The sequence below is a fragment of the Nerophis lumbriciformis genome, linkage group LG01, assembly GCF_033978685.3.
Source record: "Nerophis lumbriciformis linkage group LG01, RoL_Nlum_v2.1, whole genome shotgun sequence".
Classification (NCBI taxonomy): domain Eukaryota; kingdom Metazoa; phylum Chordata; class Actinopteri; order Syngnathiformes; family Syngnathidae; genus Nerophis; species Nerophis lumbriciformis.
Genome location: NC_084548.2, coordinates 61,194,398 through 61,220,413, shown reverse-complemented (window position 1 = coordinate 61,220,413; position 26,016 = coordinate 61,194,398). Strand labels below are relative to the sequence as shown.

The window sequence follows — 26,016 nt, the reverse complement described above, 5'->3', positions numbered from 1 at the left end:
TGAAAATACAATATCCATCCATCCATTCATCCATTTTCTACCGCTTGTCCCTTTCGGGGTGGCGGGGAGCCTATCTCAGCTGCACATGGGCGGAAGGCGGGGTACGCCCTGGATAAGTCGCCACCTCATCGCAGAAAAATACAATATGCAACATTTAATAAAATACAATACGCAACATTTATTAATACTACTATATGCAACATTATTAATAAAAATACAATACGCAACATTTAATCATTCAAATACAATACGCAACATTTATTAACACAATATGCAACATTTATTAATAATACAATACGCAACATTTAATAAAATACAATACGCAACATTTAATAATACAATATGCAACATTTAATAAGAATACAATACACATTTTTTTATAAATATACACTATGCAACATTTAATTGTTAAAATACAATACGCAACATTTATTAATACAATATGCAACATTATTAATAAAAATACAATACGCAACATTTAATCATTAAAATACAATACGCAACATTTATTAATACAATATGCAACATTTAATAAAATATAATATGCAACATTTAATGATTACAATACAATACGCAACATTTATTAATACAATACGCAACATTTAATAAAATACAATATGCAACATTTAATCATTAAAATACAATACACAACCTGTATTAATAATACAATATGCAACAATTAATAAGAATACAATACACAACATTTGTAACAAATATGTACTATGCAACATTTAATCATTAAAATACAACACGCAACATTTATTAATAATACAATACGCAACATTTAATAAAATACAATATTCAACATTTAATCATTAAAATACAATACGCAACATTTATTAATACAATATGCAATATTATTAATAAAAATACAACACGCAACATTTAATCATTAAAATACAATACGCAACATTTATTGAAAATACAATATCCATCCATCCATCATTCCATTTGCTACCGCTTGTCCCTTTCGGGGTGGCGGGGAGCCTATCTCAGCTGCACTTGGGCGGAAGGCGGGGTACGCCCTGGATAAGTCGCCACCTCATCGCAGAAAAATACAATATGCAACATTTATTAATACTACTGTACGCAACATTATTAATAAAAATACAATACGCAACATTTAATCATTCAAATACAATACGCAACATTTATTAACACAATATGCAACATTTATTAACACAATATGCAACATTTATTAATAATACAATACACAACATTTATTAATAATACAATATGCAACATTTATTAATAATACAATATGCAACGTTTGATAAAAATACAGTACGCAACATTTATTAATAATACAATACGCAACATTTATTAATACAATATGCAACATTTATTAATACAATATGCAACATTTGATAAAAATACAATACGCAACATTTAATCATTAAAATACAATATGCAACATTTATTATTAACACAATACGCAACATGTATTTGTAATACAATATGCAACATTTAATAAAACTACAACATACAACATTTAATCATTAAAATATAATATTCAACATTTATTAATGATACAATATGCAAAATTATTAATAAAAATACAGTGCGCAACATTTAATCATTAAAATACAATACGCAACATTTATTAATACTACAATATGCAACATTTAATAAAATACAATATCCATCCATCCAATATGCAAAATATAATTTAAAAAATACAATATGGAACACCTAATAATGAAAATACAATATGCAACATTTAATCATGAAAATACAATACGCAACATTATTTTTAATAAATATACACTATGCAACATTTGATCATTAAAATACATTACGCAGCATTTATTAATAATACAATATGCAACTTTTAATAAAAATACAATACACATTTATTCTTTAAAATACAATATGCAACATTTAATAAAATACAACACGCAACATTTAATCATTAAAATACATTATGCAACATTTATTAATAATACAATATGCAACATTTAATAAAATACAACATGCAACATTTAATCATTAAAATACAATATGCAATATTTGTTAATAATACAATATGCAACATTTAATCATTAAAATACAATACGCAACATTTATTAATACAATATGCAACATTATTAATAAAAATACAATACGCAACATTTAATCATTAAGATACAATACGCAACATTTAATCATTCAAATACAATACGCAACATTTAATAAAATACAATATGCAACATTTAATCATTAAAATACAATACGCAACATTTATTAATGATACAATATGCAACAATTAATAAGCATACAATACACAACAGTTTTAATAAATATAATAAATTGTATAATTTAATAAAAATTCTGTCTTTAAAAATTCATTGTATAAAAAATTGTGAATTGTTTCCAGTGTAAATTTAGTGTTTAAAAATGAAGTTTATACAAATGTGTGTACAAATTCAGTGTAAAAAAAAAAATGTTTAAAAATTCAGTGTTTAAAAACTTAAGTGTATAAAATTCAGTGTAAAAAAATAACAGTGTTTAAAAATTCAGTGTAAAAAAACAATACACTGAATTGTTACCAGTGTAACTTTAGTGTTTAAAAATTAAGTTGATAAGAGTTCAGTGAAAATAAATGTAGTGTACAAATTCAGTAGGAAAAATATCAGCATATAAAAAAATCTGTGTATAAAAATTCAGTGTAAAAAAACCCAAAAACAATCAGTGTATAAAAATGTTGTGTACAAATTCAGTGTAAAAATTCAGTGTTTAAAAACTTAAGTGTATAAAAATTCAGCGTAAAAAAAATTTGTATTTAAAAATTCAGTGTATAAAAGTTCAGTGTAAAAAAAATACACTGAATTGTTTCCAGTATAAATTAAGTGTTTAAAATTAAGTTTTTAAAAGTCCAGTGTATAGAAATGTAGTGTACAAATTCAGTGGAAAAAAATCAACGTATAAAAATTCAGTGTTTAGAAAAATCAGTGTATAAAAAAAATCAGTGTAAAAATGTATACACTGAAATTTAAAACACTGAATTTTGAAACACACATTTTGCGAACACAATTTTTTTCAATGTAAAAAATCAGTGTATAAATATTCTGTTTAAAAATTCAGTGTATAAAAAATTGTGAATTGTTTCCAGTGTAAATTTTGTTTAAAAATTAAATTTATAAACATTTTGTGTATAAAACTGTTTCCAGTGAAACTTTTGTGTTTAAACATTAAGTTGATAAAAGTTCAGTGAATAAAAATGTAGTGTGTACAAATTTAGTGGGAAAAAATATATATACAATTTCAGAAAAAAAAAGTGTATAAAAATTCAGTGTAAAAAAAATAATTAAAAAAAATCAGTGTATAAAAATGTGTGTACAAATTCAGTGTAAAAAAAAAGCATAAAATTAAAAATTCAGTGTTTAAAAACTTAATTGTATAAAAATTCAGCATAAAAACAATCAGTGTTTAAAAATTCAGTGTATAAAAGTTAAGTGTAAAAAAAATACACTGAATTGTTTCCTGTATAAATTAAGTGTTTGAAAATTAAGTTTATAAAAGTTCAGAGTATAAAATGTAGTGTGTACAAATTCAGTGGAAAAAAACAACGTATAAAAATTCAGTGTTTAGAAAAATCAGTGTATAAAAATTCAGTGTAAAAATTTATTCACTGAATTTTTATACACTGAAATTTATAACACTGACTTTTTAAACACACATTTTGCTAACACAATTTTTTTCAGTGTTTAAAAATTCAGTGTATAAAAAATTGTGAATTGTTTCCACTGTAAATTTTGTGTTTAAAAATTAAGTTTATAAAAGTTTTGTGTATAAAAATGTGTGTACAAATTCAGTGTAAAAAAAAAAAATTGTTTAAAAATTCAGTGTTTAAAAAAAAAACAGTGTTTAAAAAATTCAATGTAAAAAAATACACTGAATTGTTTCCAGTGTAAATTTAGTGTTTACAAATTAAGTTTATAAAAGTTCAGTTTATAAATTCAGTGGAAGAAAATCAGCGTATAAAAATGTAGTGTTTAACAAAATCAGTGTATAAAAATGTGTAAAAAATTGTACACTGAATGTACAATACATTCAGTGTACAATTGTATACACAAAAAATTGTATACACTGAATTTTTAAACACACATTTTGCTAACACAATTTTTTAAAATTGAAATTATCAGCATCATTTGATGTAAAAAAAAAAAAAAAAAAAAAAAATCAGTTCACGGTGTCAAAACGACACATTTCGTTAAATAAATTGGTTTGGAGACACAAATGGCCCCCGGGTCGCACTTTGGACATCACTGCTTGATGTTTTTAAAAGAAGGTGTGAACATTGACAACAAAAACATTGAATAGTTTTATTCCAAAGGTGTGATTGACAGAAGTATAAAAGAGCTTCTTTCTTGACGCTTCCTCAGTCCGTCCGTCGTCAGCCGTCCGCCCCGGTGAAATCTGTCCTTCACTGTAACCGATTTCAAATGGTGCTAGAAAACGAAGGCAGACTTCGAGCGCCAGAAGAAATCGGTCAACCTTGGAAAAAGGACCAAAAGGTGGGCGTCGTTTTCTGCCGCCTGCTGGCCGCGTCTCTCGTGGTCACCTCCCGCCCCAAGAACACTGATTTCAAATGGTGCTAGATGGATGACATGACTCTAAGACACCATCTGAGACCAGCTTCCAAGGGGGGCTTTTCTCACGTCCTCACGCCCAAATCCACTCATTGTTCATTCCAAAAGGATGGGCTTGAAGGCGGTTCTTGCTAGAGAAGGAGGGAACAACATCAGGAAACTAGATGAGGAAGGAATTGCGTGTGAATGCTCCTATGAAACTGAAATGCTGACAGTATGAATGTAAAAAGAGTTTGAATGTTGAAGAGTTTGAATTTCCAGGAAAACCAGAATTGGGTTTGGAACTTGGGAAAGTATTTGTTCGAATGTCCAGGATGAGTGGAATGTGTTGATGTTGGAATGGTGTGAATGGGTTAAAAAATGTGGGAATTGTGCAACTTGTCCCATTCATTACAATGGGAACTTCCTGGAAATTTGATTAAACAAAAAAAATTATTAGAAGCATGAATGTCCTGAATGAGCTGAATTGGTTGGTGTTGGAATCGTTTAAATCGGTCGAGAAATGTTGATGTAGTAACAGTTGTTTTTTTTATTGAAAAATGGTATTACGGAATATCGGGAAAACCGGGATTTTTTCAAGTTCTTAAACCAACTTGGTTTTTTGTCCTGACTAAGAGGAATGTTTTGACAGTGGAACGAACAGTTGAAATAGGTTGACAAATGTGAAAGGAGTCGTCGAACGAAATAAGGTTAGAGAAAAACGGGAATTCCTGGAAATTTGTTGAACATGGAAAAATGTTTTTTTTGGATTTCCAGGATGAGTGGATTGTGTTGATGTTGGAATGGTTTGTATAGGTTGAGACATGTAGGAAGTGTGCAACTTGGAAAAATGTCCCATTCATTTCCAATGGGAACTTCCCGGAAATTTGGGAATTTCGGGAAAAGCGGGATTAAAAAAATTTTTTTATTAGAAGCATGGATGTCCTGAATGAGCTGAATTGGTTGGTGTTGGAATCGTTTAAATCGGCCGAGAAATGTTGAAGTAGTAACAGTTTTTTTTAATTGAAAAATGGTATTACGGAATTTCGGGAAAACTGGCAATTTTTCAAGTTATTAAACCAACTTGTTTTTTTGTCCTGACTAAGAGGAATGTTTTGACAGTGGAACGGTTGAAATGGGTTGACAAATGTGAAAGGAGTCAACAAACGAAATAAGGTTAGAGAAAAACGGGAATTCCTGGAAATTTGTTGAACAAGCAAAAATGGTTGTTTGAATTTCCAGGATGAGTGGAATGTGTTGGAGGTGGAATGGTTTGAATAGGTTGAAAAATTTGCAAATTGTGCAACTTGGAAAAATGTCCCATTCATTTCAATGGGAACTTCCTGGAAATTTGGGAATTTTGGGAAAAGTGGGATTTAAAAAAAAAAAATGATGAGAAGCATTAATGTCCGGAATGAGCTGAATTGGTTGGTGTTGGAATCGTAGTAGTAAACAGTTTTTTAATAGAAAAATGGTATTACGGAATATCGGGAAAACCGGGAATTTTTCAAGTTCTTAAACCAACTTGTTTGTTTGTCCTGACTAAGAGGAATGTTTTGACAGTGGAATGGTTGAAATGGGTTGAAAAATGTGAAAGGAGTCGTCGAACGAAAAACGTTTGGAAATAAGGTTGGAAAAAAACAGGAATTCCTGGAAATTTGTTGAACGTGGAAAAATGGTTGTTTGAATTTCCAGGATGAGTGGAATGTGTTGAAGGTGTAAGGGTTTGAATGGGTTGAAAAATTGATAATTCATTTTGAATGGGGAAAATGTCCCTAAAAACTGGTAATTTTAGGATTTTTTTTTAGAAATATTGAAGGAGAGCATATAATTCCTGAACAGGCTGAATATTTTGGATTTGGAACGGTTTGAATCGGATAAAAAATGTGGGAGTTGTGGAAGTTTGAAAAATGTTCCATTCATTTCAATGGGAACTTCCTGGAAATGTGGGAATTTCGGGAAAAGCGGGATTTTTTTCAAAAATGCTAAGCATTTTTGTATGTTCTGAATGAGTTGAAATGGTTGCTGTTGGAATTTTTCAAATCGGTCGAGAAATGTTGAAGTGGTAACATTTTTAATTGAAAAAGGGTATTATGGAATTCCTGGAATTTTGAGAAAACCGGGAATTTTTCCAGTTAAAAAACCAACTCGACTTATTTGTCCTGATTAAGAGGAATGAGTTGACTGTTGAAGTGGGTTGAAATATGTGCAAGGAGTAGTAGACAGAAAAAAGGGTTCTAAAAAACGGGAATTTTGTGAATTCCTGGAATTTTTTTTAACTTGGAATTTTTCCCCCAGAGAACTACAGAATGCTAGTTTGGTAGAAATTCCATGAGAATGGGGCCAGATAACGTCAAGTCACATAAACATTGAGCTAAAAAAAAAAGCTAGCATGCTAACAATATGCTTAAGGTTAAAAAACATTAGGGAAATACCAAAATATATGAAACTGAGGTGTACACATGCTAAATTAGCAGAAACAAATGTAATATGCTAATGTTAGCATGCTAAAATGCTAAATGTAAAGTATCAAACATATTACTCTTGAGTGTTTTACCTGGAAATGTGTTTAAAATGCTAGCCTGCTAACGGTAACATGTATCAAGTACCAAAATATGCCAAAGGTGTAAGTCTACAAAATTAGCACACAAAAAAAGCTAGCACACTAACGTTAGCATGCAAACAGGTATCATTTGTCAAGTAACAAAATATTTGCCGCTGAGGTGTGTACCTGTAAAATTGTAATAAAAAAAGAGCTAGCATGCTAATATTAGAATGCTAGCGACTGCGCCGCGAGCCGTTAGAAATTGACTAAATTTTGATGAGCCTGCTATCTGTGCTGTGAATTTCTGGAGCTAAAAATCTAGCATTAAATGCTAACACGCTAACATTAGCTTGGTATACTGTGAGCAGTTAGCATACTTGCAAGAGGGAGAGACATGTCTTAAAACTCATTAATTTTAGTTTTATATGAATAAAAATTGCAAAAATGCTAGCATAGAAAGTTAGCATGCTAGCGTAAGTACGTTAACTTCTAGCAAGTTAACGTACTTACTTCTAAATCCATGATTTTTAGTTTAAAACATACAAAATTAGCAAAAAAAATCGTTAGTATGCTAACTTTAGCATGATGACACTAGATAAGTTAGCGTACATTTAAGATGACGCCAAGTATCAAATTTCAGGATTTTTAAAAGTTAATACGGAGGAAATTAGCAAAAATGCTAGCATAAAATATTAGCATGCTAACATTAGCATTCTAGTACAGAATAAGTTAGCATATTTCCAAGATGGTGACAAGTATCAAAGTTCCCGATTTTTATTTTTATACAAATTAAATTAGCATAAATGCTAGCATAAAGCGTTAATGTGCTAACTTTAGGGTAATGACACTAGAAAAGTTAGCGTACATGTAAGATGGCGCCCAGTATCAAATTCTATGATTTTTTTTTAGGTTTAATAGAATTAAATGACCAAAAATGACAAAAAAAACATTAGCATGTCAACGTTAGCATGCTAATACAGAAAAAGTTAGCATACTTCCAAGATGGTGGCAAGTATCAAAATTCATTTGATACTTACTTCAAAACTAGCTAAAAAGCAAGTATAAAATGTTAGCATGCTAACGTTAGCGTGATGACACTGGATAAGTTAGCGTACTTGTAAAATGGCGCCATGTATCAAAATTCAGGATTATACTTCAAACATACCAAATTAGCGAAAACACGAGCAAAACATGTTAGCATACTACTGTTAGCATGATAACACTAGAAAAGTTAGCATTCTTGTAAGATGGCGCCAAGTATCAAATTTCATGATTTTTAAACGTTAATACGAAGGAAATGAGCAAAAATGCTAGCATAAAATATTAGCATGCTAACGTTTCTAGAAGTATGCGAGAAGAAGTTAGCCAAGATGGCGCCAAGAATCAAAATTCATGATTTGACTTTAAACAGACAAAATTAGCTGAGAACAAGCAGAAAATGTTAGCATACTAACATTAGATTATAGCACATAGATCATCTCCCACTCACACAACATTACACGCTCACACATCACACATTACACACGCACACAACATTACACGCTCACACAACATCACACAACATCACACCTCACACATCACCCACACAACATCACGTACACACAACATCACACACTCACACATCACACACACACACACCATTATACACACTCACACAACACCACACAACATCACACACACACACAACATCACACACACATACACTCACACAACATCACGCACATAGAACATCTCCCACTCACACAACATCACACACTCACACAACATTACACGCTCACACATCACACAACATTACACACGCTCACAACATTACACGCTCACACAACATCACACAACATCACACCTCACACATCACCCACACAACATCACGTACACACAACATCACACACTCACACATCACACACACACACACCATTATACACACTCACACAACACCACACAACATCACACACACACACACATCACACACACATACACTCACACAACATCACGCACATAGAACATCTCCCACTCACACAACATCACACACTCACACAACATTACACGCTCACACATCACACAACATTACACACGCACACAACATTACACGCTCACACAACATCACACAACATCACACCTCACACATCACCCACACAACATCACGTACACACAACATCACACACTCACACATCACACACACACACACCATTATACACACTCACACAACACCACACAACATCACACACACACACACAACATCACACACACATACACTCACACAACATTACACACACACACACATTACACACACACATACACTCACAACATTACACACACATACACTCACACAACATCACACACACATCACACACACTCATACAACATCACTCACACAACATCACACACAGCATTATACACTCTCACACATCACACACTCACACAACATCACACATCACACACACATACACGCACACACACGCTCACACACCATTACACACAGACACCATTATACACACTCACACAACATACACACTCACACAACATTACACACACACATCATTACACACAGACACTATTATACACACTCACACAACATACACACTCACACAACATCACACACACATACACACACACACACAACATCACACACACATACACTCACACACATACACTCACACAACATCACTCACACAACATCACACACACATACATGACTCACACAACATCACACACACATACATGACTCACACAACATCACACACACATACACACAACATCACACACACTCACACAACATTACACGCACACACACACACACATTACACACACACAAACACTCACAACATTACACACACATACACTCACACAACATCACACACACTCATACAACATCACTCACACAACATCACACACAACATTATACACACTCACACAACATCACACACTCACACAACATCACACACACTCACACACACAAACACGCACACTCACACAACATTAAAAACACACAACATTACACACACACACCATTATACACTCACACAACATACACACTCACACAACATCACATACACTCACACAACATCACACACACTCACACAACATTACACACACACAACATTACACGCACACACATACACTCAGAACATTACACTCACACACATACACTCACACATCACCCACTCATACAACATCACTCACACAACATCACACACTCATACAACATCAAACACACACACAACATTACACTCACACAACATCACACACTCATACAACATCACACAACATCACACACCCACACACACACAAATTATACACACTCACACAACATACACACTCACACAACACTCACACATTACACACACACACACTCACACAACATCACACACACACTCACACATTACACACACACACACTCACACAACATCACACACTCACACAACATTACACACTCACACAACATCACACACGCTCACACAACATTACACACACACACACACACACACACACACACACACACACACACACACACACACACACACACACACACACACACACACACACACACACACACACACACAGAGGTCAGTAAGTAGTGCAGGTAGAAGATGAACATCTCCAGCTGCTCCATCTGAAGAAGTAACAGGAGAAAGGGGGCGGGGCCAGGACAGGTAATCTTAGCGCTCTGACTTCAAAGACAAAAACGGGGAAACCAAAACATGCCCCAGTTGTTGTTTACACAATCATGCACATTGTTGTTTATACTATCATGTATGTTGTTTACACATGCATGTACATTGTTGTTTACACAATCATGTGCATTGTTGTTTATACTATTATGTATGTTGTTTACACAATCATGTACAATGTTGTTTATACTATCATGTATGTTGTTTATACAATCATGTACGTTGTTGTTTATACAATCAAGTACTTAATGTTTACACAATCATGTATGTTGTTAACACAATCATGTACGTTGTTGTTTACACAATCATGTATGTTGTTGTTTACACAATCATGGATTTTGTTAACACAATCATGTATGTTGTTGTTTACACAATCATGTATGTTGTTGTTTACACAATCATGTATGTTGTTGTTTATACAATAATGTATGTTGTTTACACAATCATGTACTTTGTTGTTTATACAATCATGTACTTTGTTGTTTATACTATCATGTATGTTGTTTACACAAGCATGTACATTGTTGTTTACACAATCATGTGCATTGTTGTATATACTATCATGTATGTTGTTTACACAATCATGTACAATGTTGTTTATACTATCATGTATGTTGTTTATACAATCATGTACGTTGTTTATACAATCAAGTACTTAATGTTTACACAATCATGTATGTTGTTAACACAATCATGTACGTTGTTGTTTACACAATCATGTACGTTGTTGTTTACACAATCATGGATTTTGTTAACACAATCATGTATGTTGTTGTTTACACAATCATGTATGTTGTTGTTTATACAATCACGTATGTTGTTTACACAATCATGTACTTTGTTGTTTATACAATCATGTACTCTGTTGTTTATACTATCATGTATGTTTTTTACACAATCATGTACATTGTTGTTTACACAATCATGTACATTGTTGTTTATACTATCATGTATGTTGTTTACACAAACATGTACATTGTTGTTTATACTATCATGTATGTTGTTGTTTATACTATCATGTATGTTGTTTACACAATCATGTACATTGTTGTTTATACTATCACGTATGTTGTTTACACAATCATGTACATTGTTGTTTACACAATCATGTACATTGTTGTTTATACTATCATGTATGTTGTTTACACAATCATGTACATTGTTGTTTACACAATCACGCGCATTGTTGTTTTTACTATCATGTATGTTGTTTACACAATCATGTACAATGTTGTTCATACTATCATCTATGTTGTTTATACAATCATGTACGTTGTTGTTTATACATTTAACTACTTAATGTTTACACAATCATGTATGTTATTAACACAATCATGTACGTTGTTGTTTACACAATCATGTACGTTGTTGTTTACACAATCATGGATTTTGTTAACACAATCATGTATGTTGTTGTTTACACAATCATGTATGTTGTTGTTTATACAATCATGTATGTTGTTGTTTATACAATCATGTATGTTGTTTACACAATCATGTACTTTGTTGTTTATACTATCACGTATGTTGTTTACACAATCATGTACATTGTTGTTTATACTATCATGTATGTTGTTTACACAATCATGTACATTGTTGTTTACACAATCACGCGCATTGTTGTTTATACTATCATGTATGTTGTTGTTTATACTATCATGTATGTTGTTTACACAATCATGTACATTGTTGTTTATACTATCATGTATGTTGTTGTTTATACTATCAGGTATGTTGTTTACACAATCATGTATGTTGTCGTTTATACTATCATGTATGTTGTTTACACAATCATGTACGTTGTTTTTTACACAATCATGTATGTTGTTAACACAATCAAGTATGTTGTTGTTTACACGATCATGTACATTGCTGTTTACACAATCATGTATGTTGTTGTTTATACAATCATGTATGTTGTTTACACAATCATGTACTTTGTTGTTTATACAATCATGTACTTTGTTGTTTATACAATCATGTACATTGTTGTTTATACAATCATGTACTTTGTTGTTCATACAATCATGTACTTTGTTGTTTATACAATCATGTACTTTGTTGTTTATACAATCATGTATGTTGTTTATACAATCATGTATGTTGTTGTTTACACAATCATGTATGTTGTTGTTTATACAACCATGTATGTTGTTGTTTATACAATCACGTATGTTGTTTACACAATCATGTACTTTGCTGTTTATACAATCATGTACTTTGTTGTTCATACAATCATGTGTGTTGTTGTTTATACAATCATGTATGTTGTTTATACAATCATGTACGTTGTTGTTTATACAATCATGTATGTTATTATACAATCATGTATGTTGTTATACAATCATGTATGTTGTTGTTTACACAATCATGTATGTTGTTGTTTACACAATCATGTACATTGTTGTTTACACAATCATGCACATTGTTGTTTATACAATCATGTATGTTATTTTACAATCATGTATGTTGTTATTTACACAATCATGTATGTTGTTTACACAATCATGTACTTTGTTGTTGTTTACACAATCATGTACGTTGTTATTTACACAATCATGTACGTTGTTTATACAATCATGTACGTTGTTGTTTACACAATCATGTATGTTGTTTTTTACACAATTATGTACGTTGTTGTTTATACAATCATGTACGTTGTAGTTTACACAATCATGTATGTTGTTTACACAATCATGTACATAGTTTTTTATACAATAATTTATAATGTTAACACAATTGTGTATGTCGTTTTTTTACACTATCATGTACGTTGTTGTTTACACAATAATGTATGATGTTGTTTACACAATAATGTATGTTTACACGATCATGTATGTTGTTTACACAATCATGTATGTTGTTGTTTATACAATCATGTGCATTGTTGTTTACACAATCTGCGCGTTTACACAATCATGTACGTTGTTGTTTATACAATCATGTACGTTGTGTTTTCTACAATCATGTTTGTTGTTGTTTACACAATCATGTTTGTTGTCTTTTATACAATCATGTATGTTGTTGTTTATACAATCATGCACATTGTTTACACAATCATGGACATTTTTGTTTATACAATCATGTATGTTATACAATCATGTATGTTGTTTACACAATCATGTATGTTATTTACACAATCATGTATGTTGTTTACACGATCATGTATGTTGTTTACACAATCATGTACATTGTTGTTTACACAATCATGCATGTTGTTGTTTATACGATCATGTATGTCATTTTACAATCATGTATGTTGTTTACACAATCATGTACTTTGTTGTTGTTTACACAATCATGTACGTTGTTATTTACACAATCATGTACGTTGCTGTTTATACAATCATGTACGTTGTTTTTTACACAATCATATACGTTGTTGTTTATACAATCATGTATGTGGTTGTTTACACATACATGTTTGTTGTTGTTTACACAATCATGTTTGTTGTTGTTTATGCAATCATGTACTTTGTGTCTACAATTGTGGTTGTAACTCTACTCGACTACTTTGTTCTCTCTTTCTTTCTGGCCTGCTGATTGTGAGCCACTGGACCTGTTGTGTAACACTTATAAAACATTTAAAGGGACAGCAGTCCTTTGTAACAGCAGCCAAGAAGAATGGACACAAGCATATAGATGTGTGTGTGTGTGTGTGTATGTATATATATATATACTGTATATATATATATATATATATATATATATATATATATATATATATATATATAATATACTGTATATACACACACACACGCACACATGTATGTATGTATTTATTTGTGTGTGTGTGTATGTATATATATATATATATATATATATATATATATATATATATATATATATATATATATATATATATATATATATATACATACATATACACATACACACACACATGTAGTTGGTCACATCATTTATTGTGGCTCTCCACATCATTTTATGTAGTCCGCCACACCATAGCATGTGATCCTACATGTCATCTAATGTGGCCCTACATGTCATTTTAAAGTGGTCTGTCACATCATTTATTGTGGCCCTCCACATTATTTGATGTAGTCTGCCAAATCATTTATTGTGGCCCTCCACATTATTTGATGTAGTCCGCCAAATCATTTATTGTGGCCCTCCACATTATTTGATGTAGTCCGCCACATCATTTACTGTGGCCCGCCACGTCATTTTTCGTAGTTGGTCACATCATTTATTGTGGCCTTCCACATCATTTTATGCAGTCCGCCAAACCATGGTATTTGGTTCTACATGTCATCTAATGTGGCCCTCATATATTTTGAATGTAGCCCTACATGTCATTTTAAAGTGGTCGGTCACATCATTTATTGTGGCCCTCCACATCATGTTTTGTGGTCCGCTGTATCATTTTATGTGGTCCTTCATGTCACTTAAAGTAGCCCTCCATGTCATGTTGACGTGGTCCGCCAAGTAATTTTATGTAGTCCGCCACATCATTTACTGCGGCCCGCCACATCATTTTATGTAGTCGGCCACATCATTTATTGTGGCCCTCCACATCATTTAATGTAGTACGCCACACCGTTGTATGTGGTCCTACATGTCATCTAAAGTGGCCCTCATATCTTTTGAATGTGGCCCTACATGTCATTTTAAAGTGGTAGGTCACATCATGTTTTGTAGTCCGATTTATCTTTTTATGTGGTCCTCCATGTCATGTTGACGTGGTACGCCACATAATTTTATGTCGTCCGCCACATCATTTATTGTGGCCCTCCACATCAGTTTGTCGCCCTCCACATCATTTTATGTAGTCCGCCACACCATTGCATGTGGTCCTACATGTCATCTAAAGTGGACCTACAAGTCATTTTAAAGTGGTCTGTCACATCATTTATTGTGGCCCTCCACATCATGTTTTGTGGTCCGCTGTATCATTTTATGTAGTCCGCCACATCATTTATTGTGGCCCTCCACATTTTTTGATGTAGTCCGCCACATCATTTATTGTGGCCCTCCACCTTATTTGATGTAGTCCGCCACATAATTTATTGTGGCCCTCCACATCATTTTATGTAGTCCTCCACAACATTTATTGTGGCCCTCCACATTATTTGATGTAGTCCGCCACATCATTTATTGTGGCCCTCCACATCAGTTTGTCGCCCTCCACATCATTTTATGTAGTCCGCCACACCATTGCATGTGGTCCTACATGTCATCTAAAGTGGACCTACAAGTCATTTTAAAGTGGTCTGTCACATCATTTATTGTGGCCCTCCACATCATGTTTTGTGGCCCTCCACATTTTTTGATGTAGTCCGCCACATCATTTATTGTGGCCCTCCACCTTATTTGATGTAGTCCGCCACATAATTTATTGTGGCCCTCCACATCATTTTATGTAGTCCTCCACAACATTTATTGTGGCCCTCCACATTATTTGATGTAGTCCGCCACATCATTTATTGTGGCCCTCCACATCAGTTTGTCGCCCTCCACATCATTTTATGTAGTCCGCCACACCATTGCATGTGGTCCTACATGTCATCTAAAGTGGACCTACAAGTCATTTTAAAGTGGTCTGTCACATCATTTATTGTGGCCCTCCACATCATGTTTTGTGGTCCGCTGTATCATTTTATGTAGTCCGCCACATCATTTATCGTGGCCCTCCACATTTTTTGATGTAGTCCGCCACAACATTTATTGTGGCCCTCCACATTATTTGATGTAGTCCGCCACATAATTTATTGTGGCCCTCCACATCATTTTATGTAGTCCGCCACACCATTGCATGTGGTCCTACATGTCATCTAAAGTGGACCTACAAGTCATTTTAAAGTGGTCTGTCACATCATTTATTGTGGCCCTCCACATCATGTTTTGTGGTCCGCTGTATCATTTTATGTAGTCCGCCACATCATTTATTGTGGCCCTCCACATTATTTGATGTAGTCCGCCACATAATTTATTGTGGCCCGCCACATTATTTGATGTAGTCCGCCACATAATTTATTGTGGCCCTCCACATCATTTTATGTAGTCCTCCACAACATTTATTGTGGCCCTCTACATTATTTGATGTGGTCCGCCACATCATTTATTTTGGCCCTACACATCAGTTTATGTAGTCCGCCACATCATTTATTGTGGCCCTCCACATCATTTTATGTAGTCCGCCACACGATTGCATGTGGTCCTACATGTCATTTTAAAGTGGTCTGTCACATTATTTATTTTGGCCCTCCACATCATGTTTTGTGGTCCGCTGTATCATTTGATGTAGTCCGCCACGTCATTTTATGTGGTCCTCCATGTCACTTAAAGTGGCCCTCCATGTCATGTTGACGTGGTCGGTCCGCCAAGTAATTTTATGTAGTCCGCCACATCATTTAAAGTGGCCCACCACATCATTTACTGTGGCTCGCCACATCATTTTATGTCGTTGGCCACATCATTTATCATGGCCCTCCACATCATTTAATGTAGTCCGCCACACCGTTGTATGTGGTCCTACATGTCAACTAATGTGGCCCTACATGTCATTTTAAATTGGTCGGTCACATCATTTATTGTGGCCCTCCACATCATTTTATGTAGTCCTCCACAACATTTATTGTGGCCCTCTACATTATTTGATGTGGTCCACCACATCATTTATTTTGGCCCTACACATCAGTTTATGTAGTCTGCCACATCATTTATTGTGGCCCTCCACGTCATTTTATGTAGTCTGCCACATCATTTATTGTGGCCCTCTACATCATTTTAGTTGGTCCGCCACTTCATCTAAAGTGGTTTTCCACATCATTTTATGTGGCCAGCCACCTCTTTTTAACGAGGCCCACCACATCATTGAAGTCATCGGGACTCATGATTTCAAAGCAAATTATCCATCACTCTGTAAAAAATAAAATAATCGTGTAATAAGGCAATTTTATATTCGTGGCCCCCTATTTTCACTTTTGACTCTGAGAAGCGAAGGCAAACATTCTTCAGGTGGTCCTAGAGAAACAAACAGCGAGCGTCCCTCCAATCACAAAAACCTTGGTTTCAAACAACAAACACTTCTGGACCAATCAGCAGCCGGGCTTGCGCTTGCCAGCCAATCAGCGATACGCTCGGCATCCTGGGAAGCCAGCGTGGCCCCTCCCACCCAATAAGAAGATGGCGTGTGACGCAGCAACTTCCCGTCCAGGAGAAGTAAACAAGCTCGCTCTCTTTTCGCTTATCTCGCCCATCCTCTGACATTTAGCCCCTCCCACTGCTCCCTCGCCCCGTGACACAGAAAGAGAGAGAGAGAGAGAGAGAGAGAGAGGAAGTGGGGGAGATCAAAAGGAGGTGAGGAGAAGTCCGGCACGGAGAGAAAGTGCGTCACCACTTCTGCCTCCGCGAGCTGCGCTTAGCGACAATGTGCTCAAATCGCAGGCTGGACGCACGTCACATGACCAACACGGTCACATGACCAAGGCGGTCCTCTTAATTGCACCGCCAGCTGCTGTCGACACACACGCTCACCTCTGCCTTCCACGCCCACGCCGCGTAAACAAACGCGGCCGCGCCGAAAGGCGATCCCGGGAAGACGCTCGGACACCTCGACAAACGCCACTGACCGACCGCCGCGCAGGAACCTTCCGGAATGTGCTAGAAAACACACCTCAGCCGCGTCAAAACAAGTTGTTACGGCATCCATGTTGGACACACACACACACACACACACACACACACACACACACACACACACACACACACACACACACACACACACACACACACACACGTTCTTGTGTAATAGCTGGAGTGACAGGAAGAGCAAAGGAAGTACCAAGCAGGAAGAAGATGTCCACTTGAGGAGGAAAACTCCATGACTTGTTATTTTCTGTCCGCACATGAAAAAGTGAGGTAGCAACTAAAAAAAAAAAATCAAAAAAAAAAAAAAAAAAAAATCTCTCTCTCTCTCTTGTGTGTGAGTCGCTCGCCCTCCTCCCTCCTGCACCTCTCTCTCTCTCTGCGTCTCTGCTGCTGTTATTTCCAAGTGCTGCTATTAGCGACACTTGCAGCACAAAACAAACACCCAGGGAGCGCACACACACACACACACACACACACACACGCCCTCGTGCACGCTCTCGTGCACGCTCACGCTCTTCTTCTTCTTCTGCTGCTTCCTGAGCGTGACGCAGCGTTTAATTCTCTCTGCTTCCGTGTGGCTGCTAGCCTCTCCTCGCGCTAACGCCTCATCGCTAGCAGAGGGCCTAACATCACGGACGTCCTGGTTCTACCTGGCTCGTCCCTTCTAGAACCTTCTCTCTCTATCTCTCGCTCTCCCTTTGCTCGGCCCTACTAGAACCTCCTCTCTCTCTTCCTTTGCTCGTGCTTCTAGAACGTTCTCTCTATTTCCCCTTTGCTCGTCCTTTCTAGAACCTTCTCTCGCGCTCTCCCTTCGCTCGTGCCTTCTCGAACCTTCTCTCTCTCTCTCTTCGCTCGTCCCTTCTAGAACCTTCTCTCTGTCTCACCTTTGTTCGTCCTTTCTAGAACCTTCTCTCGCGCTCTCCCTTCGCTCGTGCCTTCTCGAACCTTCTCTCTCTCTCTTTGCTCGTCCCTTCTAGAACCTTCTCTCTGTCTCCCCTTTGCTCATCCTTTCTAGAACCTTCTCTCGCGCTCTCCCTTCGCTCGTGCCTTCTCGAACCTTCTCTCTCTCTCTCTCTCTCTCTCTTCGCTCGTCCCTTCTAGAACCTTCTATCTGTCTCGCCTTTGTTCGTCCTTTCTAGAACCTAAGCTCGCGCTCTCCCTTCGCTCGTGCCTTCTCGAACCTTCTCTCTTTCTCTCTCTTTGCTCGTCCCTTCTAGAACCTTCTCTCTGTCTCCCCTTTGCTCGTCCTTTCTAGAACCTTCTCTCGCGCTCTCCCTTCGCTCGTGCCTTCTCGAACCTTCTCTGTCTCTCTCTTTGCCCGTCCCTTCTAGAACCTTCTCTCTCTCTCTCTCTCTCTCTCTCTCTCTCTCTCCTTCCTCGTCCCTTCTAGAACCTTCTCTCTCTTTCCCCCTTTGCTCGTCTTTTCTAGAACCTTCTCTCGACCTGGGGGCCACATAAAATGATGTGGTGGGCTACATTAAAAAAAAGATGTGGCAGGCCACATTAGGACTATGTGGTATGCCACTTTAAATGATGTGGCGGACGACTTTAAAAATGACATGGTGAGCCACGTTAAATGGCGTTGGGAACACATAAAATGATGTGGCAGGCCACTTTTAAAACGACACGGAAGGCAACATTAAATGACGTGGCGGACTACGTAAAATGATGTGGCGGGCCACTTTGAAAAATTTAACAAACTACATAAAACGCCTTGGCGGGTCTTATTAAAAAGAGGTAACTGGACACGTTAAAAAATGTCGTGGAGGGCCAAGTTAATTGATGTGGCAGACCACATTAAATGACGTGCCACATGAAAAATTATATGGTGAACCACATTAAATGACATGGGGACCACATAAAATGATGTGGTGGGCTACATTTAAAAAAGAAAGTGGCAGTCCACTTTAAATAATGTAACGGACTACATAAAACGCCTTGACGGGCCACTTTTAAAACGATACGGAAGGCAACATTAAATGACGTGGCGGACTACGTAAAATGATGTGTTGGGCTACATTAAAAAAAGGACGTGGCAGGCCACTTTAAAACATTTAACGGACTACATAAAACGCCTTGGCGGGGTTTATTAAAAAGAGGTGACTGGACACGTTAAAAAATATCGTGGAGGGCCAAATTAATTGATGTGGCAGACCACATTAAACGACGTGGGGGGCTACTTTAAATGACATGGCGTGCCACATGAAAAATTATATGGTGAACCACATTAAATGACATGGGGACCACATAAAATGATGTGGTGGGCTACATTTAAAAAAGAAAGTGGCAGTCCACTTTAAATAATGTAACAGACTACATAAAACGCCTTGACGGGTCTTATTAAAAAGAAGTGGCTGGACACGTTAATTTTTGTGGAGGGCCAAATTAATTGATGTGGCAGACCGCGTTAAATGATGTAGGGAGCCGCTTTAAATGGCGTGGAGGCCACATTAGGATTATGTGGTATGCCACTTTAAATAATGTGGCAGGCGACTATAAAAATGACATGGTGAGCCACATTAAATGGCGTTGGGACCACATAAAATGATGTGGCAGGCCACTTTTAAAACGACACGGAAGGCAACATTAAATGATGTGGCGGACTACGTAAAATGATGTGGTTTGCTACATTAAAAAAAGGATGTGGCAGGCCACTTTAAAACATTTAACGGACTACATAAAACGCCTTGGCGGCTCTTATTAAAAAGAGGTGACTGGACACGTTAAAAAATGTCGTGGAGGGCCAAATTAATTGATGTGGCAGACCACATTAAATGACGTGGGGGCCACTTTAAATGATGTGGCGTGCCACATGAAAAATTATATGGTGAACCACATTAAATGACATGGGGACCACATAAAATGATGTGGTGGGCTACATTTAAAAAAGAAAGTGGCAGTCCACTTTAAATAATGTAACAGACTACATAAAACGCCTTGGCGGGTCTTATTAAAAAGAGGTGGCTGGACACGTTAATTTTTGTGGAGGGCCAAATTAAATGAAGTGGCAGACCGCATTAAATGACGTAGGGAGCCGCTTTAAATGGCGTGGGGGCCACATTAAATTAAGTGGAGGGCCACATTAGGATTATGTGGTATGCCACTTTAAATGATTTGGCGGGCGACTTTAAAAATGATATGGTGGGCCACATTAAATGGCGTTGGGACCACATAAAATGATGTGGCAGGCCACTTTTAAAACGATACGGAAGGCAACATTAGATGACGTGGCGGACTACGTAAAATGATGTGGTGGGCTACATTAAAAAAAGGATGTGGCAGGCCACTTTAAAGAATTTAACGGACTACATAAAACGCCTTGGCGGGTCTTATTAAAAAGAGGTGAATGACGAAATGACATAAATGACGTGGCGAGCCATTTTAAAAATGACATGGAAGGCAACATTAAATGAATCATTAAAATTAAGGGACGGGCTACAGATTTGGCCCGCAGGCCTTGAGTTTGACACCTGTGTTATTGAGCAGATTGAAAATGTCCAGAGCAAGACCTAAAATCGGACGAGCTCCTACCTCCTCGTTACGTCTGCAGCAGATGTTTCCACAGCGTGAAATGTGGACTTTAGAGATTGACATCAGCCTGCGTGTTACATTTCCTCCTGCCAGAGAGTGTGTTGCCCCGGTTACCTGCGGACACAAGACATGGCACACGCCAACAAGGACCCATCGAGTGGTGGATGAACAAGCAGCAGGTTCATGTCGCCGTTTAGAGGGGGCGGGGCTTGTGGCGTTGATCACTAAAAATGTCAATCATAGAAGTTGAAGAAACTCACAGAGATTCGCCACGTCCTCCGTCAGTGAACGCCTCATCACTTCCTGCCAGGAAGAAAGATAAATAGAATTAAAAAGATAGCCATTGAATTAAAATTGGCCTTATATTAAGAAAAATTAAAATTAAAAGTAGGAAATTGGAATTTAATTTGTCATCTTCGGGCCAAACTTGTTCTTAGCCCCTTCCTGCTCAGTCACCAAGAAGAATATAATGCAACATGTCCCCGCAGCCGCGCAGCATTACTGCTGGGCTAGTGAAGATATGCAAATTTAGGATTTGATTAGGTCCAATTTGTTATTTTGCACTGAATATATATTATTGAACAATTGATTTCCCAATCACTCATTTTAGTACAAAACATGCATCTAATTAAATTAATTGTGTCGTTACAAAAGTAAAACAATTGTTTAACATTTTTACTTAAAAGATTTATTAGATTTTTTTTAAGACTTGTATTTATATATATATATATATATATTTTTTTTTGTATTTTAATATTTATTTCAATAATATAATTTTTTTTTCCCACAAAAAAAGGGAATTTTCTTAAATAATAAAAATATGATTGAACAACGTATTTCCCATTAACTCATTTTAGTACAAAAAAAAGGCATCTAATTAAGTTATTCTTGTGATTACAAAAGTATAACAATTGTTACAAATTTTAATATTTATTAGATTTTTCAAAGACTTATTTTAATTTTTTTGTATTTTAATATTTATTTAAAAAATATTTAAAATATGTTCTTAAATTATTTTTTTTCCACATAAAAAAGGTTGTTTTTGTTAAATGATGGAGGGCCTTAAAAATATTATCCAACAATGTATTTCCCATTAACACATTTTAGTACAAAACATGCATCTAATGAAGTTACTTTTATGATTACAAAAGTGTAAAAATGGTTTTAAAAAATGGTTATCAAAACATTTAAAACATACATTTTTTATTTTATTTTTCATTGATTTATATTTATTTTTGTATTACTTAATTTTATTGTATTTTAATAATATTTGAAATATAAAAAAAAATCAACATTTTAGTAAATGAAATACAATTTTTGAATGACAAAAGTACAACAGTTGTTAAAACAAATGTTTTACATAAATAAAAAAGTGAAACTTTTTGGTAATGTTTGGGGGCCTCAAAAATATTGAACAATTTATTTTCCATAAACTCATTTTAGTAGAAAACATGCATCAAATTAAGTTCATTTTGTGGTTCTAAAAGTATAACACATGTTAAAAATGTAAACTTAAAATATTAATTTGAATTTTTATTGAATTATACTCTTTGATTTTCCTGTATTTTAATATTTATTCTAAATATATTTAAAATATGTTTGAATTATGTTTTTTAATTCAAAGATGAAATTCATTTTTTAACAATTGTTAAAATGTTTGTTTTTAATAAAACAAAACCTGTAAATACAAATTCAATTTTTTATAGATTTTTTTTTAAATTGTATTTTAATATGTATTTGAATAGTATTTTAAATTTTTGTAAATTAAACTGAATTTCTGATCGCAAAAGTATAAACATTGTTAAAAGATTTTTACGTGAAGGAAAAAAAGGGACATTTTTTTGTAAAGGGGTGGGGTGGAGCCTCAAAAAATAAAATGTTTAGAGCCCCAAATTTCCATTTCATCATCATCAAATTTTATTTTTTCCAATATGAATTATAACAAAAACATAATTAAAAAAACATAAAAACATAAGCCACTATGTCGGTTGTTATTGTTTTTTTTATTATTACAGATTATTAGACTTAGACTTCCTTTTTATTGTCATTCAAATTTGAACTTTACAGCACAGATAAGAACGAAATTTTGTTACATAAGCTCATGGTAGTGCAGGATAAAAAAGCAATAAGGTGCATATATAAATAAATAAATATATATAAATAATATATATAAAATAAATAAATATATATAATATATATAAATAAATAAATAAATAGATTACTGTACAGATAAATATATTGGACTTTTTCACATGCGTCCACGTTTATGGATGTATGTTATATTGTCTTTTTTATTCCAGCGAGTTAATCCATTTTGGGTGGAGTTGAGGGGATAATTGAATTATGATGCGTTCAAGAGTCTTACGGCCTGAGGGAAGAAGCTGTTACAGAACGTGGAGGTTCTGCTTCGGAGGCTGCGGAACCTCTTTCTAGAGTCCAGCAGTGAAATGAGAAGTAAAAAATAATAATGACATATATTGTTTTTATTGTAACAAACTTTGCTTTTTGGTGATTATTATGGTTGTTGTTATTGATAATGTTATGATCGATTTTTCTTTTTTAAGTGTTATATTTAGTATTGTATTTGCATTTCTGTTTCAGATTGATTATCGGTGTAATACTTAGATTAGACATATAAACTCTTTACGTCAGTAGGCGTCAACGTACTGGCATCACTTGGGGCTATGACGTCACAGACATTTCCCAAACGTCTTCCTTACTACGCAGTAAAACAATCTGACTCACTTCAAGTTTAAGATTCAATGCGAAACAGCGGCGCTCTGCGTTCATTGGGAGTACTGCAGCTCAGTTTTGTTTACATGAGGAATAAAAAGTGCGTATGACATAAAAACCTGTGGATGCAAGCGTGGGGTCATCGCCAAGGCCTCAACACTGCGCACAAAATCCTCCTGTTGGGGCCAAAAGCAAACAAAACAACACGCTTGAGTAAATAATGCGTGGGGGAACCTTAATTGTGTTATTGATATTATTGACTTATATTGGAGTATTTATTACTGATATCAAGCTTATTATCAAAAGCAAAGAGGTGTAAGTGGAATAATCAGCGGCATTCGTGGAAGCCACGCAGTGACGCAGGAAAGGTTGGAAGTAAATAAAGTGCGCACCATCCTCCCGCAGCATCTGCTGCTTCATCATCACAACCTGCTCGTCAGCCTCCGAGCACATTTCACCACTTTAAGTTTCATCTTCCGAAGCAAACCGCTTGAATATTGTTTTATTTTGTTTTTTTATTGCAACTGCGCACTTCGCCGTGTAGGCCGTGGGCGACACGGCGCGCTTCCGTAACGCGCACATAAACACACGCGATATATACGTGATATAACATCGTATGACGTCATGTCAATGCAATCGTCTTGGGGGAAGTCAAATGGTAACATTAGCGCGAAATAAGTTGACGTTTTGTGAGCGTGACGAGTTCTTACCTCGCGCGTGTCTCGGCGGACACGACGTGGCTTCTGGAAGGTGCCAGCGGGGTCCTCGAACGCAGCCTCGACTAAAAAAAAGTCCACGCAGTGACATTTTCACGGCAACACCAGCGGGGCCCCGCCCACAGGAACACACCTCCGCGCTCTGATTGGACGACGCGACGACAGCGTCACGTGCTTTTGACGTAAATGTTTACAAACAGACGCAGTGCTGTGGCGAGAGCTAACAAAGATGAAAAGCAAAGCAAGCGGTTGGCTGACACTTACTTCCGCTTTCGTGCTTTTCGCCAGACGCCATTTGTTTCCAGCTCTTTGATTTCTACCCCAAAATAGGCGCAGGGTCCGGGTACCTTCCGTTCATTTTATTTCAAATTCTTAAATTACAATAAAAAAAATCTTAATTTCGGATAATTTTTTCTATTTTCATTTCTGAAACAAAAAATGGACAACTATTTAATGACGTTAAAAAAAAAAAAAAACGACAATAGGACGCCTGTTGAACAAAGATGTATGCTAAACGCAAAGGAAAAGCTAAAATACTGCTTCTGGTTCAAATTGTCATCACGCATTTTTGCATTTTGTATAAACATAACACTTTTTTTAAAACGACAATAGAACGCCAGCTGAACAAAGATGTTACCGTTATGGTTAAAAAAAACAAAACA

At 35.5% G+C, this 26,016-nt stretch overlaps 1 long non-coding RNA gene across 1 annotated transcript; it reads right to left on the bottom strand.

Moving 5' to 3' along the window:
- Positions 1-14,686: 14,686 nt before the first annotated feature.
- On the bottom strand, positions 14,687-25,468 carry LOC133570639 (uncharacterized). The gene is made up of 3 exons (XR_009810228.2): positions 25,349-25,468; positions 22,166-22,208; positions 14,687-22,019 (listed from the first exon to the last, which is right to left on the bottom strand). It is a non-coding gene; the product is annotated as an uncharacterized lncRNA (long non-coding RNA).
- Positions 25,469-26,016: the final 548 nt, after the last annotated feature.